Consider the following 20,221-nt stretch of genomic DNA (forward strand, 5'->3'; position numbering starts at 1 on the left):
TTTACTTTTACATCAGGTGGTTGGCCGGGTCGCGTCAAGTCACGTCAAGTCAAGTCACCTATATTTATATAGCGCTTTTCACAATGTAGATTGTGTCAAAGCAGCTTTACATTGATAACTGGTACATTATTTTGGCTACACAGCAGCTCTTAAAGTCAATGCAGGCAGATCAAAGCACTGTTGAATATCAAATGTCAAGTCAAATGTCAAGTGTCCCCAACTAAGCAAGCCAAAGGCGACAGCCGCAAGGATAAGCGGTAATCGTGTGCTTACCTGGGGAACACATGACACCAGGATGCACTATGGGAAGAAGGCAAGCCAGTGGAGGCAGTGTGATGCTTTGGGCAATGTTCTGCTGAGAAACCTTGGGTCCTGCCATCCATGTGGATGTTACTTTGACACGTACCACCTACCTAAGCATTGTTGCAGACCATGTACACCCTTTCATGGAAACAGTATTCCCTGGTGGCTGTGGCCTCGTTCAGCAGGATAATGCATCCTGCCACAAAGCAGGTTTGAGGTGCTGACTTGGCCTCCATATTCCCCAGATCTCAGTCCAATCGAGCTAACTACAGTTGCAGACGCTCCGTCAACATGAATGTTCATGGAGAAAATCTGTGAGTTTGAGAGCATAGAGAGCGACTCGATTATGTCATTCACAGTGGGAGTGGGTGGAGCTAACAAAATCTTTTGGCATGTGTTGCTTTTTTCAACTCTCTGAATGGTGTAATTTTCTGTACAGCATCCTGGGTAATGTACGTTTTTACGTCCGGAACCCAACTGTTGCACTCAATAGTTTCTCCAGGTCTTACAAACCTCCTTGCCAGAATCACTTTACTTAAACTTAAGCAATGACTAAAGCACCACAAAGTCACTTTCAGTCATTTTTACACTTTTCAGGAATTTTTTTCTGTGCATTATGCTGAATGAAAATGGGTAAAAAATACACTGAACTCAAGAGTTTCAAAAACTGTTGCATATTTTATATTATGTGATTTATGCTCTACCAATATTTCTTCATTTATGTAATGTTTTTCTGTGGATAGAGTTTCTTGGAGTTGCTGCTGGTGTAGATAAAGGACTAGATGAATGAAACAATGATGTACACACAATTTCCTTCATTGTGATTAATGTCTTATGAATGATACACTTTTGTGTCACATTGCTTATTTTTTAAAGGGATAGTTCACCAAAAATGAAAATTTGATGTTTATCTGCTTACCTAATTCAATATGTAGGTGACTTTGTTTCTTCAGTCGAACACAAATGATGATTTTTAACTCCAACCGTTGCCGTCTGTCAGTCAAATAATGCTAGTGGATGGGAACTTCTACTATAAGAGTAAATAAAACTTGCATAGACAAGTCCAAATTAAACCCTGCGGCTCGTGATGACACGTTGATGTCCTAAGACACGAAACAAATCGCACAAACCGATCGTTTCGTGTCTTAGGACATCAATGTGTCGTCACGAGCCGCAGGGTTTAATTTGGACTTGTCTATGAAAGTTTTATTTACTCTTATAGTAGAAGTTCCCATCCACTAGCATTATTTGACTGACAGATGGCAACAGTTGGAGTTAAAAATCATCTTTTGTGTTCTACTGAAGAAACAAAGTCACCTACATCTTGAATGCGCTGGGGGCAAGGAGATAAACATCAAATTTTTATTTTTGGGTGAACTATCCCTTTAAGCATTAGAGGCATAAATTCTGTTGTTTTTGTTTGAGACCAATTAGATATGTTTGATAAAATATTATCTAACATACAGTTAACCTAGCATTAAACAATGCTATAGTTTTAAACACATCAAATGACTCTGCATTATAAACAGCACTGATGAGTTGAAGAGATAACACCGGTGCCATGTGCCAACATAAAAAACACCCTTTCCGAACTGCACATCCTCAGCATGATAATTTTCAATGTTTTGCATTAGTAACAGTTTCATATTAAATTGAAAAGGGGAATCTTTTAGACTATAACTGTCATAAGCTGTCGGCTTTGCCGAGCTCAATGGCTCTAGCCGAGCTGTGAGAAAAAAAAAAAAATGAAAACCTATTGGCTATTTTTTTAAAGGGGAGGAGCTGCACTATATGTCCCACCCTGTCTTCCTGTTTCAGTGGAAATTACGTCAACTCATTCAAATAGTATCTAACATACAGTTAACCTAGCATTAAATAGTGTTATAGTTTCCCTCCCTAAAATGTCTTGACCTTCTTGAATGTATAAAACGGTTGCAATCATACATCAATCATTTGTTAAATTGATATTATTAATTAAACAATTTCAATTGTTAAGTCCACTTAAAAAGGGTGGTCTGGGGTACAGTTCAAGTGAACTCCAGTACGGTTCGCTGCTGATATGAATGCAAACGTACCAAATTGCGGAAGTGAACCGCTATTAATGCTGTATTATTTGATAAAAATGTGTGTTTGTGTGAGCGGACTAGCAGAGAGTTGTATATCTCATTTCTGCTCACCTTCAGCATTCTACATTCACGACTGATAGACGTAATCTAACTCGGGTTCGGTCCAGGCAATCGAACCAAGTGTGAAAGCACTCTAACTAAAGTTGAAAAAGTGAAATCGCAATGAACCACCCCTTTTGTGTGCATCACTTATATGATTTTTCCCCTATTACAAAATATGTAACACTCCTTAAAATAAAATAATTGTTTGAATCTTTTATATACACTATGGTGATAATAATCGAATTCCATTCTAAGTCCAATTTTACCAAAGTTACCAAAAATATTTTCTAGAATTATGAAATTTAAATATAATAATATAATATAAATAACCACAAATCAATATTTGGTCCCAAACTAGCTTTCCCTTATTGACTGACAGCTTATGCTAAATTTGAAACCATGTTTTACCTCTAGAGTATTTCTGTGTGCCTGTTATGTTCTCTATAACATTTTATCAAAAAAAAAAAAAAAAAAACCTGCAGATTAATAAACTATAGTTGACAAAATGGTATGATTAATTCTCAAAAGAAGTCATTCACACTTAAGTATTTAATATTTGTCACCCCCATCAAACACTGAACATTACATAATAAGATTGGAACGGCCATCAAATTTGTATATTTATTCATTGCTGCCCCCCAAAGTAGTCTAATCATGTCATGAAATGCACGTTTGTATTTTTAAATTCTTCACTGTCATTGTCCTGCTGGGTGACCCATGACAAACCTAATGCTCTAAATTGGCTTTGTATTCATCTGATTTCACGATGCCATGAACGCATTCACGTCATCCAGTGCCAGAGGCAGCAAAACAATCCAAAGACATCAGTGAACTTTCCTCCTCATTGACACTAGGGAAAGTGTTCTTTCTAGCATTCCTTTGGCTATAATCTTGTGTCTAACCGGCTCAGATAATTCTTTTTTCCGTTCTATTCTCTACTGCTCATTGCTGAACACACAATGACACATGACAAGAAAATGAGCTCCAGTTTTCTTTGGACAGGGCTGATCGAGTGAAGGGACATTTCAGATACTGCGGATCAGTAGAGTTCTGAGCTCAATGCCTTGCTTGAATTAAACATATTCTATCTTCCTCTTAAAGGAACTAATTGTGCAAATTAGTCATTATAAATGTAGTTCCGGCCCTTGATTCTGATTGGTTGATCCACGTTCGATCAAATTTTTTTATAAAATTCCTGAAAACGTACAGCTGACCACATTGCATAAGTATCGCTGCACCACTGAATGTGAATGTTGCTGCGTCTGTCTTAGCAACCACTGTTAGCAACGTAAACATATGTTTGTTCTCTATTGATTTTGTTCATTGAAGCTTACTGCATTATGTAGAAGAGTATTGTGGGAGAGATATCGAGTGACCGAGTGTATTACCTGCATTCAGATTTAGAATTTTCCTTCAGGTCAGTCCTATGTTCATAATAAAAAATCTGTTTTAAAGTCTACTGCGATCTTGTCCTTTTAACATTAGACACTGACAGCGCTAGTCAAAGCATTTGTCATTTGCATCTTGTTCCGTGTTCACAAGTTTCAATTTAAAAGTCTTTGCGACTTAGTGACTCGCTCATAAAGACAGTCTTTGCCACCATCTAATGATATAATAAATGTAACTTCTGTTGCTGTTCACGGTCAGGGACTATTTTATCCAGCGGAAGGAAGCCTTTTAATGATTTTACTTCAAGAAAGTTGCATTGATACATATTTTTTGGCTTTAATATTTGTATTGCTTGGTAACGTTTTATAAAAGTAATAAGCCCCGTGAAGCTAAGGTGGTTTTATGATGCACTTTTTTTAAAGCCCAAAAAAATGTGCATCCATCCATCATAAAAGTAATTTACACGGCTCCAGGGGGTTCATTAAGATCTTCTGAAGTGAAACGATGGGTTTTTGTAAGAAAAATATCCATATTTAAAACTTTATAAACTACAATGACTGGCTTCTGGCAACCGCAGTATGTGAGTCTAGTTCAGGCGGAAGAGTGACCTCTGAAAGTTTTAAATATGGATATTTTTTTCTTACAAAAACGCATCGCTTCGCTTCAGAAGGTCTTAACTAACCCCCTGGAGCCATGTGGATTACATTTATGATGGATGGATGCACTTTTTTGCAGCAGCCCCTCACTGCAGAACACTCGAGATCCAAGGGGCGGAGTCGGGTAGGTTAAGGTATATGGAAAATGGGAGGAGTTAGATCTCGATCCAACCCCGCCCCTCAGATCTTGTGTTCTGCAGTGAGGACCATCTCCTTTTTTGGGCTTCAAAATCTCAAGCCCCATTCACTACCATTATAAAGCTTGAAAGAGTCAGGATATTTTTTTTAATATAACTCCAATTGTGTTTGGCTGAAAGAAGAAAGTCATATACACCTAGGATGGCTTCAGGGTGAGTAAATCATAATTTTCATTTTTGGGTGAACTATCCCTTTAAGAAAGCCCAAAATACCCTAGCAACATTTAAAAAAATAATTGAAAAATTCAAAACACCTTAGAAACCTCATAGCAATGCCTTAGCAAACATCCAACAACATAGCATCGTAGCAGCAACTACTGCAGTCAAACACCACACACGTTTTCATCAGAAAACAAGTGATTTCAGTATTTTGATTAAATGTTTCATATAGGACGACATAAAAAAGGTCACCCAGCCAGCCGTACGCCTGTAAAATCAATGCTTTCCCACATCACAGCAGTGAAAAAACAGCTAAGACAACCACTTATGCGCAGAGCTTTCAATAAAAGCATAATTTAGCTGTTTTTATTCGCCATAACTGCAATTTAACTCTCCAAATCATGAAAATCCTATTGACAGTCAATCATCTTTCGAATAAGAGGCCCTGTTCATCCTTGCCAAATGTCAGTTGTTTTTTAAGAGAACAATGTGAAAGATCATATTTACACGCATTGTACTTCCGACATGTGTGCTGTTACTGATTGTTATATAACTCTTTTGTTTTAGGGCTTCATTTTTCAACACTAAAGCCTAAAGCTTCTTAGCATGTAATACAAAGCATGTATGAATATATATAGTAATTGGGGTGTTAAGCGGATGTTTAGATTACATCAGGACAGTTAAAAGTGAAATTCTTACATGCTAAAACTCATTTGAATTCTATGAAAATGATGTTGGGGGTCAGAGAAGCTCTTGCTATTCTTTCCTCGGCTTTACATAAGACATTGATGTGAGGTCACCGGGGATTGCTTAAGGATTTTATGATTACATCTAAGAACAACAAGCAGAGACCCAAAGAACACAGCATTTGTATTTACATGGAGAGGTGCAATCTGTGCTAAGCCTCTTATAGCAGGCAAATGGCGTGGAGTGAAAATGTGAGCATAATGTCAAGTGTCAAATCTAAATAATATCTGAATATCCGTCTCAGCAGCAGCTTAACAATGCAAATTCAATAAAGTTTAATGTCCAGAGAGATGTACCAATTGTGACTGTGCCAAAAGTACATTTAGTCTTCAAGACAATATACTCATTGTGTGATACAGTCAAATAAAGAAGATGAGTGTACTTGTTACAAATGAAGACTCATAAAACGTGTGAATGCTACTCTATGCAGTGAACTGATTAAATTGCAAGAATTAAATGAATGAAACATTATAAAATACAACCATACAGACTCTCTTAATTGACTTTTTCTAATATCTTTCACTGATAGCAATATCACAAGACAAATGCAAAACAAACAAACAAAAAACATTAAAGGGCCATATTTTATACGTTTTAAAAATAGAAATACACTTTTCTGTTGCTTCATGATTACTTGCAAATCTCACAAACCTGTCAAAAACATGTTCAAGTCAAATTTCATGCCAAAATCAAAAGCAATATACTGTATATGCACTGTAAAAAAATTATTTGTTATCACAACATTTTTTTCCTTTTTCAAATCAACTTCAATAATTGTGGTTCAGATAACATAATATTTTGAGATTCTGTTGATTAAACCAATTGCCTTTATTGTATTAGCTATTTTATTTTAATTTCAATTAACTCAAAATTTTAAGGCAACCGTGTAACTTCCTCAAGTTAAACCAACTATTCTTTTTTTCTCTCTCTTTTTTTTTTTTTTTTTTTTACCATGAGAGATTATTATTTTATATAAAGAAAAGACTATTTTATGGCATGAGAATAGTGTATTTATAACATTGAAATATTTTATATTTATGATAATAATAATTTTAAAATAAACTTTAGTAATGAAAAATGAATGAGAATCATTATTGAGAATTATACAATTTCTCAGAAGTAAAACTCAAATAAAAAATAATAAAAAACAATAAAAAATGATGTCTGAATGTATATTTTGGTTATGAGAATGAGCGAAATTGTCTTGATTTTAGGACCACCAACAGTCTTTGGATAAAAATATAATATATATAAAAAATATAGTTAATATTACATAAGCATTAAATATATTATTATTATTAACAATAATAATAGTAATAATAATAATATTAAATTAAGTTTGCCTCATTTAAGTATTTTGCATTTAATTTATGCTAAGTTTAAAATAATTCTTGAATAGATTATGGTAATAACAATGTGAATGTCTTGAAAATACAGTCACAAAACAATACAAAAAAACCCCCCTTAATTTTCATTTAATTCATACAGTTTCTATTTATTTATTTATTTATTTATTATTATTATTTATTTTTATTTATTTTTTTCGTTTGTCTTTGATTTTGGTATGAAATGTGACCTGAGCAAGTTTTTTGAGAGTTTCACTCACTTTGAGTTAATAAAAGTTTCAGGGAATGTATTTTTTTACTCTTCCCTTCATTTCATATCTTACTCTAGGGTACAAAGATAGTGGTCAGCTGAAGTGTCCGAGGATAAATATAAGCCAGGATTTTCTCATCTGGGAGCTATAACCCCGAAAATGACTTAAACGGTGAGACTGCAGGAACTGTACCCCTGTACTCATGTAATCTAAACCCCACTGATAGTAAAACTCCAAAAAAACAAAGATAACTGGCACCAACAGTCAGCATTAGGGCTCAGAGAGACGCTCCACTGCTTTCACCACAGAGCGGTTCTGTGTCTGACTCACAGCAGAGGAAGATGGACCTGCCAGAGGATAACCTCTTTAAAGTGTCATTTAAGATGCCTCCATTAATCTCTAAGCAGCCAGTGATGAACGGAGCGCGGGTGTGACAGCGGTGCCCTTCACTCTGCCCACTGTCATATATTTCTCTTTCAGTTCAGCACAGGGAAATACAACGGAATGGCAGAAAACATTCTATGTTGCCACTTCCTGTTCTAGATACATACTTGGACCTTCGTTATTCTCAAAATATGGCGATAAGCATGTCCCTTGACCTTTTAGTCATGGGAGATATTTCAACCTTATCTAAAAGGTATCATGCCATAGGCAAACATTTTACTAAATAATAAGAAATTACTTGACTTTATTTTTTACACAAGAAAAATAATATTTGAATTTGCCAGATGCCTGAAAACTCCCTGGTATAACACTTACATTTACAGCTATTTATGTGTTTATGCCATTGCACAGTTATTTCCTTCTGACCCTTAGAATTAAATTCTTTTAAAAACATTAGAAAAAACATACTGATCTGTATTCATCCCAGACTATATAGTACGGACGTCACGGTTCGGTTCATGTAGTTAGACGACAAATACAGTCAGTCACAGGCGATCCACACTCCAATCCAGAAGGGGGCATGTGCGGTAATACAACACTGTTTGCTAACAGCCACAACAGGAAAAAGAGTCAATATAAAATAGTCAATGAGAATACTTTGTTTCGTTTTTGTACACAAAAAGTATTCTCACCGCTTCAAAAAATTAAGGTTGAACCACTGCAATCACGTTTTTTTTAACGATGTCTTTACTACTTTTCTGGACCTTGAATGTGGTAATTACGTTGCTTTCTATGGATAAAAAAAAAAAAAAAAACTTGAATTCTATAAAAAATATGCTAATTTGTGTTCCGAATATATACGAAGGTCTTGCGTGTGTGGAACGACATGAGGGTGAGTAATTAATGACAGAATTTTCATTTTTGTGTGAACTAAACTTTTAAGGTCTGGATTCGGAGGTGCCAATTCATGTGTGAAAATGATTCTTCGTGTTCCCTCCCAACCATTCATTCACAATTTGAGCCTGGTGAATATTGACATTTTCATCCTGGAATGTGGCCATGATGTGTCTTCCTACATGGTTTTTTTAAGAAATGAAAAGCGACACACTCCATCAATTAGTGTTAAAAGCACTGTTGCCAAACATATAACATGCTAGAAACATGATAATCACTGCAATAATGAAATAATGATCCACAGACTCTTATTTGCCTATTAAAATCCAAAAAGTGAATAATATTTTGGCTGGACAGTAACACACACACACACACACACACACACACACACACACACACACACACACACACACACACACACACAGCAACCAAACAGGCACTGCACTTTACCAACCAAAGGCATTTTGTTTAAAATCAATGTTCGCTGTATAAAGCAGTGACCTGCACTTGTTACCTTAAAGAGCTATTTATGCTTGATTTAAAACATATCTCTATGTATGTCAGCTCAGTGATGTTAAATCATATATATATATATATATATATATATATATATATATATACATATATATATATATATATATATATATATATATATATATATATATATATATATATATATATAATATTGAACAAAATAAGTACATTTAGATGTTAAGTAATTTTTATTCATCACTCCATGCCCTTTTCCACACAAGTTAAAGTGTAAATGTTAAATTGAAGCAGAGCAGCAGCATGTGCATGTTGACATTGGTGACATTGGCCCCCTGTTAGATGGTGAAGTGTGACATCTGTTTGGCTGCCTTTACATTTAGCAATATTTCACATTCTGACTCTATCTGAATGTTATGATAATGTTCATTAAAACACTATAAGCACCAGTTCTTGTCATAAAAAATATTGTAATGTAAGCAATGACAAAGCAACCAAACAGGTGTCACACTTTACCATCTAACAGGGGACCAACGTCATTGTTTATTCACTATTCCTTGCCCATTTCCACACTACTTAAACTGTGCATGCTAAACAAGCTGATTAAATAAACACATAATTTTTTTCTGCACTTCAAAGTTCTGTTGTTGTTTCTCATATAACTAAAGAACATGCCATCCATACAAAACCAGAAAATGAACTTTAAAGCTTTCTATGTGGAAGTCAAGGTTGAGCCAGTGTTGAAAGAATTTCAGTTCACACAATTTGATTAAGCCAGCTGAACACTTTTCAGTCTTAACCTGGTATAGTGCGACACCTATTCAGTTCCTCTTTTTTTGTGCTTTTTTTGTTCCCCTTTTGATGGCATTTAGCCTATTTTTTTTTTATTCTGGTTGTGTATATATTTTTGAATACTGTTGTTGCATCTGGGTTGAATTTTATTGTAATGTAATACAAATTTAAAACTAGTAAGTTTTAGGCTTTTTTTTCCCTCTTCTTTTACAAGCTCTCAGCTGGCATATGTAGCTGCTAAAAAGGTCAAATATTTATCCAGATGTAGATTGATGCATAATAAATATTTTTTGGTATCTTACATACTTGGCTGTTTTATAAACAAACAAACAAAAACATTGGAATATTTATATAATAAATTTCATTATATGTGTTATAATGAAAAATAATTAAGATAATTGTAAAAATGTCTATTATTGGCCTAAAAGTTAAAAAAGCAGCAAGTAACATAACGTCTCAGTTACGTATGTAACCCTCGTTCCCTGAAGGAGGGAACGGAGACGTACGTCAGTAGTGACCGACGAATTGGGATATCGCTAGAGAGCCCCTATCAGCTTCGAGAGAACTAAAACAAGCCAATGGAATTGGCGTGCGATATTTGCATAATGCGCACCTCCCCTAACAGGTGGATATAAAAAGGGGGGCAGATGCAATCGCACTCTGTTTTTCGCTGAGGAGACAACCGGTGTCCGCACTGCAGCGAGGGTACAGAAACTGTGGCGACGGGACGTACGTCTCCGTTCCCTCCTTCAGGGAACGAGGGTTACATACGTAACCGAGACGTTCCCTTTCAGTCGGTCACGTTCGACGTACGTCAGTAGTGACCGACGAATTGGGATCCCAACTAAAACGCCACAGTTACGAAACCCCTTCCAGTGCCCAGCGCAGGCTCTAGCCGCCCGTCGCACCAAGGGGACGGAAAAGGGGGTGAGCTTACGCCGGGAAGTCTACTGCTGTTCCAATATACCCACTAAGTAAACTAGACTACACTGGGGAAGCGAACCCGTAAGGAACGCTGCGGAAACCACTACCTACCCAGAGGGGAAGGAATTTACATGGAAAACATATGGACTGGCCCGCAGGGCAGAACGCATATGAGTCCCTGGGATGGCTCCACCTGAGTAGGGGGAGACTCATCTGACAGGAGAAAGCAGAAGCTCTGCTAAGGGAAAGACACGGGCTCACCGTAGGGAGTAACCGTGGACAATACACATATGGAATCACTCACGTAGAGGGATTGCAACATATGGAACCCAACCAACAGACAACATCGAAGATGGATGTTGGTCTGGCATCAGACACTCCGCAATGTGGAGGTGGAGGAACTCGACAGGGTTCACCGAACGGGGAACACGACTGGAGTCAACAGATGCACATATCCGGCCCAGGGGGCGGGAGTGGCATTGCAAGCCGACACGAGCACAGGTTCAACGCGTCTACCGGCTGGTGGAAGCGAGTACACGGGAAGAACCAGCTTACACGTAAGCTAAAAACCCTAGCAAACGTGTTGGGTGTCGCCCAGCCCACAGCTCTACAATCTGTCAGCGAGGCGCCATGAGCCAGCGCCCAGGAAGAGGCCACTCCTCAGGTGGAGTGGGCTCTCAACCCAAACGGGCAAGGCACGCCCTGGGAACATAAGCCAGGGCGATGGCATCCACTAACCAGTGGGCCATCCTCTGCTTGGAGACAGCCTTTCCCTTCTGCTGGTCTCCGTAACAGACAAAGAGCTGATCTGAGGTCCTAAGCTTCAAGTTCTATCCACGTAAACACGCAGGGCGCGAACTGGACAGAGCAAAGCTAGGGCTGGGTCTGCCTCCTCTGAAGGCAGCGCTTGCAGGTTCACTACCTGATCTCCGAAGGGAGTGGTAGGAACCTTGGGCACATATCCAGGCCGGGGTCTCAGGAAGACGTGAGAATCCCCAGGCCCAAATTCCAGGCACGATTCGTCAACCGAAAATACGTGCAGGTCCCCTACCCTCTTAACATGAGGCCAATGCAACCAGGAGGACGGTCTAAGAGACAGTACTTTTAACTCGACTAATTGCAAAGGCTCAAGGGATGATGCCGAAGTTAGCTAAGAATTAAGGTGAGATCCCTAGAGGGTAAGGAGGGTGGGCGAGGAGGATTCAGTCCCCTCGCCCCCCTCAGGAACCTGATGATCAGACCGTGTTTCCCCAGGGCTTGCCATCAACTGCATGGAGATGTGCAGCGAAGCGGCAACATACACCTTGAGGGTGGAGGGAGACAGCCTTCGCTCCAAGCCCTCTTGCAGGAAGGAAAGCACAGATCTGACCGAGCATGATCGGGGGTCCTCTCGTCTTGCGAGAGGAGCACCATTCAACGAATAGGTTCCACTTCAACGCATAGAGGCTCCTCGTGAAGGAGCTCTAGCGGAAGTGATGGTGTCTACGACCGCCTGCGGGAGATCACCCAGAACCTCCGCATCCCGTCCAGGGACCACACGTGGAGGTTCCACAGGTCGGGACGTGGGTGCCATAGGAAGCCCCATCTCTGAGTCAGGAGGTCCTTCCTCAGAGGAATCGGCCAAGGAGGGGCTGTCGTGAGGAGCATTAGGTCCGAAACCCGGGTCCGAGTGACTAATATGGAGCCACTAACAAGACCTGCTCCTCATCCTCCCTGACCTAGCACAGGAGCTGTGCGAGAAGGCTCACTGGGGGAAAACGCATATTGCGTAGGCCCCGGGGCCAGCTGAGTGCCAGGGCATCCGTGCCGAGTGACTCGCCGGTCAGGGAAAACCACTGGCCGAGGGCAGTTCCTGGGGAGGCAACAGGACTACCTGGGCCTCGCCGAAGTAGTGCCAGATCAGCTGGACCGCCTGGGGATGGAGCCGCCACTTGCCCGCAAGTGGAGGCTGCCGTAAGAGCTCGTAGGCTGCACGGTTAAGCACACCTGGGACATGAGTGGCCTGAAGCGACCTCAGATGCTTCTGACTCCAAGCAAGAGATGGCAGGCGAGTTGCGATATGCGACGGGAGCGTAGACCAGCCTGATGGTTGATGTACGCAACGGCCGCAGTGCTTGTCCGAGCGGACCAGTACGTGCTTGTCTGACAGCAGCTCCTTGAAGCGGCCCAGTGCAAGACATACTGCTAGCAACTCGAGGCAATTGATATGCCAATGCAGTCGAGGCCCCGTCCAAGACCCGAAACCGCATGCCCGTTGTACATGGCCCCCCATCCGGTGGTAGAGGCATCTGTGTGGACCACAGCGTCCAAGGGGCACTCCCGCCCGCAGGAACAAAGGGTCCGACCACCGGATGAGGGTAGGGCGGCAGCTCCGTGTCACGAGGACACTGAGCGTGCTGCGCTGCCACGGCCATCTCGGGACCCAGTCGCGGAGCCGGTGTTGAAGCGGCCTCATATGGAGCAACCTGAGCGGCGTGAACGCGGCTGCAGATGCCACATGCCCCAGGAGCCTCTGAAGTCTTTCAGTGGGGCCGCCGTCCTGCGCTTGAGCGAACTCAGGCAGTTCAACACCGACTGGACGCGCTCCTCAGAGAGGCGCACAATCCGGGCGACCGAGTCTAGCTCGAGACTGAGAAAAGAGATCCTCTGCCCGGGGGCGAGTTTGCTCTTGTCCCAGCTGACCCAAAGACCCAACAGGCTGAGGTGAGCTAAACCATCTCCCTGTGTACACACAACTGCTTCGCGAGCTGGCCAGGAACAACCAGTCGTCGAGGCAGTCGAGAATGCGAACGCCCTGTTCCTTGAGGGGAACAATGGCCACCTCCGCAACCATGTAAGGCGTGGAGCGACAGGGCCAGCCCGAAGGGTAGGAGTTTGTACTGACATGCTCGACCCGAGCGCAGAATCGAGACATGAAAGTATGCATCCTTCAGGTCGAATGCTGCAAACCAAACCCCGGGACGGACGCACTCGAAAATGCGCTTCTGCATGAGCACCTTAAATGGCAGCCTGAAGGTACCGGTTCAAGACGCGCAGATCCAGGATTGGCCATAGCCCACCGCCCTTTAGGGTACAATGAAGTAGGGCTGAACCTGACTTCAAATCGGCTGGAGGGACCGGCTCGATTGTATCCCTCGCCAGGAGGACAGCAATCTCCACTCGGAGAACAGGAGCAATGTCCAACGACACCCAAGTGAAGTGGACACCCCTGGACGCCGGAGAACACCGGGCGAACTGAATCGCATAGCCGAGTCTGATAGTACGAATGAGCCAGCGGAACGGGCTGGGGGCACTAACCAGGCCTCCAGGCACCGAGCCAGCTGAACCAAACGCACCACAGACGTACCAGGGGTGGGGCAGCGAACCAGAGTACGGGGACCCGACTCGGGCGGCATTGGTAGCGGCCCAGAGTGTGATCAGACTCTGCGAGGTAGCAGTGCGTATGGGAGACGGCACACGGGGCGCGGCCTGCACCAACACACTGACACCTGCTGGCGAGGTGAGAGGGGGCTGGGAGTAGCAACGCGGGGCGCTGCACACCGCCAGCCACACTCTTGGGACGTAGAGGATCGGAAAACAGTTCTTAGTGGGTACCGCTGGACTCCGGAGAGCCAGCGGCGGAACAGACCAATTCTCCACCCGGCCCTCCTCCGGGGGAGGGAGCGATGCGAGCATTGTCCCCCGAAAGAACCGTTTACGTCAGCTCCAGGTCGCCATATCTCCAGGACCGTCTCCCGCTAGTCAGGTGACTGCGGGTTGAGCGGGCTGGGTTCAAGGCCAGTTTGTGAGATGAGCGCATCCAGAAAGCACACTTTGACGACGGCACATCCCAGCAAGACTCGCCAGGGGTGTTTCTGGACCACCATGGTGGACATTGTCTGGCCAGGGGCCTGCGCTATGATTTGCATCCTGCGTAGCTCAACCCCGACTCAGAACTACCCACATGCAATGAGTGCTTTGACCTACCGCAGACTTGCCAGGGGCCAAGACTCATGCAGGGCAGAGGTGGTGTGCCCATAGCACTGCCACCCCACCCTAGGGGGTAGTGAGAGAGAAAAAACTTGTAGTGCAGATTATGACCCTCTTGGCGTTCCATATTAACGCCAAAAAAGGCCACAAACTGCCAAGTTTTTTCATGCACATCCGGGCTAAGCCAGGGGGCGGGGCAAGGCGAGTACGCGTCGCACGACACCCCCAGGGGCCCGGGAAAGCATGGTTGCAAAGTCTGAATCCGATTCGGCATGAGCAAGCCACAACCGTGGGACGCTCAGCCTCATCTTCATGTTCAGAGTCCAACAATACTCTCTCCAATGTAGCAGTCGCCATCTGATCCTCTGCTGGAGCCCTGACTAAGATGTTAGGTCCTCCATATTTATTTTAAGGAGGACCAGCAACACATGCAGAAGCTACCAGCCATGTTGGACAGTGAACGTGGCCGCCCAACTGGACGACACACGGCACCCTGGGCACCGACGTGGCCATGTTGTTTCTAAACATGATCCACCCACGAACAGAGTCACAACATGTTTGCGATGCACTAGAGGAGTGGGGGGCCCACGGAGAATGACTCGGCGGTGATCCTCTGGTCACCCAGGCTTATTAACCAAAGTAGCACTTTTCTGATTCAGAAAAATAACTAGATCGGGGAATAAGTGAGGGGACTCCACTTCATTAAAGGCAGCCGAGTCTCGACCGTGCATCTAGAACGCCAGACAGCGGCTGTCAGCCGGCAATTCGACGGCACACGGCGCGCTGAGCGCTCAAGCCCTTACGAGAAAGGCGAGCAAACAACGCGCTGACGTGGACATATTTCCATAAGAAAATATGACCAGCCACAAACACAGTCTCAGCACGCTAAGCAGACATGAGAGAAGATGATCGTGGCCGTCAGAGAGGATAGGAAACGACCGCCTCCAGAAACGCACAGACAGAATGACATCTTGAAAAAGACGCAGTGTCTGTCTGTGAAGCTCTTTTAGAAGGGGAAACTTCAGCTCTTTTGTGTCGAGACACACAGGGAGCGTCACGACGTGTTTAGAAAAACACAGGAGGAACCAGACCAAATCGCAGACCAACCAGTGGAATTACAGCGGAACGCTGGGAAAACAGTAGATGTTTCCACCCGGCTCACTCCAATTCGCGACCTCGCTGCAGGCGTCGTCACACCAACACAAGCGCCGAAACTTGTTCAGAGGCTTGAAGTTCTAACAGCCGCAGGACACCAGGTAGGCTCCGAAGCGAAAGACAGAGTGCGATTGCATCTGCCCCCCTTTTTATATCCACCTGTTAGGGGAGGTGCGCATTATGCAAATATCGCACGCCAATTCCATTGGCTTGTTTTAGTTCTCTCGAAGCTGATAGGGGCTCTCTAGCGATATCCCAATTCGTCGGTCACTACTGACGTACGTCGAACGTGACCGACTGAAAGGGAACCTGTTTTATTTATCTTTGCATAAATATATAATGACTAAAAACTTACATAAAATTACATAAAAATAGTACATTTTTATAATAATAATAATAATAACAATAACTGAGAATTGTGTTTTGTTTTTGTTTTTTAATTTGAGTTTTACTGAAGGTTAAACTAGTATACACACATATCTGCCCTGGCCATAGTCAAATATTGAATGTGCTTACTGACCAGCAGCGCAAAAGTCTGTCTGGACCCCTCACAGACTCCCTGTCAAACCCTCTTCCCGCTTAATTGCCTGGGGTGTGTATCTCAGCGAGCTCCATGGGACTGATCCGTACAGATTCCTCCAAAGGTCAACCTGAGCCCCACAGACACGTAAGAGAAGTCCAATTAATACTAGCTCAGTGGAGCTACATTATTTATTTAGCACTGAAGAGGAGGAGGAGGAGGAGGAGGAGGAGAGAAAGAGAAGAAGATCAATGAAGGTTTGGAACTTAATTACAGCTTTCAGTCGACAGGCCTCTTTCAAAGTGGCATAATCCCTCTCCTGTCTGTGGTGGGTCTGAACACGGTTAAACTGCTATGAGGAAGAATTACAGGGATCACGCTTAAGAGTGTGTTTGGCATATTTAATTAACATTTATGCTACTTAGTCAGATTAATAAAGGCAACAATTATTATGAAGCCTATTGGCCTATAACTACAGTGCAACCATTATTTTATTACTGTTTTTCCATTATTGTTTTGTCTTGTTTTCCATTAAAAATATCTGAATATCAAAGATTAATTTACTTCAGATTTTTTTTTTCTTGCCCAATTGGAAAATAGTTTGGCCTTGGCTTATTTATATATTTGCCAAGTACATTGATTTTCTTTTAGATATCATTTAGACACACACACACACACACACACACATATATATATATATATATATATATATATATATATATATATATATATATATATATATATATATATATATATATATATATTATTCTGTCATTTACTCACCCTCAAGTTGTTCCAAACCTGTGAGAATGTCTTTCTTCTGCTGAACACAAAAGAAGATATTTTGAAGAAATAAAATCATACAGGTTTGGAACAACTTGAGGGTGAGTAAATGATGACAGAGTTTTCATTTTTTGGGTGAATATCCCTTTAAATAGAGAAATACCTGTGGTTATAATTATAACAGCATTGAATTGATAATAAAGTGCACTACAAGGCATTACAGTGAATTATGAATGGGTAGTTGGCATGAAATACTTTTTGGAAGTTGAAATGTTCTGCAATGTGACACCATGTACTTCATCTAAAACTAATTAAAAAAAAAAACATTTTACTGATTATTTTATAATTATTTATTTATTGAGGAATACATTTAAAATGACCTAGTAAAGGCAAAAATGTGATTAAACATGATTAGCTTAAATGAAAGAGTCAGTACCAGTTTAAGCACCTAACATACAAACATTCCCCATTACATTCATAGAAATTGTAAGCTAAAGTCTTTATATTTATTAACGTCATGTCATGGATATGTAAACTACCCAAGTATCCAGTCTGAATCTGATGATTTTTTTTTTTTTTTTTTTTATGTTTGTAAATTCATTCAAACTCATTTGTGCAATATTTAACCCACTATTTGTATTCAATATTTAAATGATTATTTTCATTTTCAATTACTAACTACTTGTATTGACCGTATCCCTTCTGAACATATTTATTCTCCTTACCACATATGTTTAATAACTCTCTGTACACATACTACTTGTATTTATATTTATTTTTATATTATTTTTATATTCTGTTCCAATCTATCTGAATGATCATCCGCATTTTCAGAATCTAACATTGGCTTGAACTGAAAAGGGTAAAACCAATGACATTATTAACTGTGTTCAGCACTTCACTTTTTACACGTTCACAGTTCTTCTTCATTATCAGAAGAGTACGTGCACCGCCGATTTTTGTAACCTACTTTGTACGCACAGGTTGCACATGCACATTTAATTTTTGTTTATCCACAAGGTGGCAACCGTGCCCTGGTGGTGTCAATTCACAAAGTAGTCAAAGAAAACCTGCATAAACACCGGACCTGAACGCATGCAAGCTACAGCGACAATGGAGACCTATATACATGACAGATTGTACGAAGAGGTTAGAAAATACCTTAATTTGTACGACTTTAGCATGAAAGTATACAAATATATTTACATGGGTTGCTCAAAACTATGCATGTGTTGAATGCTTGTGTATGCATACAAGTCAAGTGAAGTATACTTTGCAAGGCTGTGTGTTCAACTGTGCACGTACACTTGAGTATACCAAGGACTTTAAGCTCACGATTATGGAAAGAGGCATTACATTTTCAACAAACACTCTAGAGGTGTTTAGCCAATGACAACACACTGGGTCAGCTGGCCAATCAAAAAACTCTGGGGCTTTTCAGAAGGAGGGGCCTTGTAGAAATCAGGGTGTTTCAGACAGACTGGGAATAGAGGTACTGCAATAAAGTACAGTATTTGTAAAATAATGTGTTTTTGAGCATTAACACATGTTATCCTATTCTGTTACACCTAATAAACAAATAATGAGCTTTTAAAATGGCATTATATGACCTCTTTAATTGAGTTATCAAGCATTAATATTCCATCCACCATCTAGTTTCACATCATAAGGTAAACAACACATGAAAAGCATGCAGTGATGTTGAGAAGAGCGCTTGTAAAGGTTTTCTGCAGTAATCACTGCTCTCCCCAGACCCTCTCACCCAGAACTAATCCCTCTGTGTTTACCAATGGTTTAGATATGAATGTGAGGAACACAAGGACCAACAATTAGTGTTCTGTTGCAAAGCATTACTGCAGCAATCGGAACTAAAACACATTGAAGAGCTAACTGAAAAGCAATTCATTTTCCTCCTCTGGTATGTTTTAAAACAACTTGTGAAAGTTCACAGCAATGATCGGAAATGTTATTTCAAGGCTAGCAAGGATGAGACATTCAAAAGTGTCATTTAAAAGTAATGGAACATGGGACACCTGGGCTTTCTGTAACCCTACGTGTCAAAGTAACGTTGCATGTAATTGGATGGACTGGTGAATAACACAGAGAAGCTTTCCAGCAGCAGCCTTACGAATCATTCAGATATGACTCAGTATGTGACACTGCAGTGGTTGTATTGAAAAATTTACAGGTTAAACATTGTATCTGTCACACTACAAGACAGAAGCATAACAGGAATGATGGACCCAATATTTATTGAGTGTTTTGAGACTCTTCCTGTTTAAACATTTACAGTAAACAGCACTCAGATGCATATTAATCTGTTTGTTTGCTTGTCGTCTGACTGATTGTTTAATGAACAGTCATTCATTGTAGAATAATAATGCTGGATATTCTGTGGATTATGATAAAAGTTTTTCATTGTTTTGGTTGTGCTTTGGCTCTGCATGTGAATGAATATGGTTATCCAACTGCTCATAAAACACTCATACCTAGGCTTAAGAGATATAACCAGTTTAGATGGAAAGGATCTCAAGCTGACCAGCTGAAGATGTTACTGTAGCTTTACCCATTAATAGACACGGTACTTCCTTGAAAATAAATTCCAGCGCAGCACTTCAACAACCATCATGAATGACCCTTCACAATAGATAATGCTTTACAATGAACTCTGTTAGAGAGCTAAATATGGCAATTTATCTGTTCAATAAAATACCTTACTCACCTGTTGAGTAATAAAAATGCCATCTCTGCGTTGCTTTTACAACATTACAAATCTCTCAGTTTACGCCTTAGCTGAAAAGCCAAGCCAATGTTGATTCTTGTTTTATTACGAGCTCTGTCTTGTTTTGTTTTTGCAAGCAGACTCTCCTCTGTTCTGCATTTTTTTTATTTTTTATAGGGTGATTGCCCAGTGGTTGGGGGTTTACCTGCTCCATGTTAACCTTTCTTACATGTTGTGACTACTAACCTATGCCAATCCCTCACCAGTCACACGTCAAAGTAGCCGGAGCAACATTTCTCTATTTATGGATATACTGTAACAAGACACACAATTTCCAACGAAAACCATACCGTCAGGAAAATGTAAACACATA

This window comes from Chanodichthys erythropterus, chromosome 13, assembly GCF_024489055.1.
Source record: "Chanodichthys erythropterus isolate Z2021 chromosome 13, ASM2448905v1, whole genome shotgun sequence".
Classification (NCBI taxonomy): domain Eukaryota; kingdom Metazoa; phylum Chordata; class Actinopteri; order Cypriniformes; family Xenocyprididae; genus Chanodichthys; species Chanodichthys erythropterus.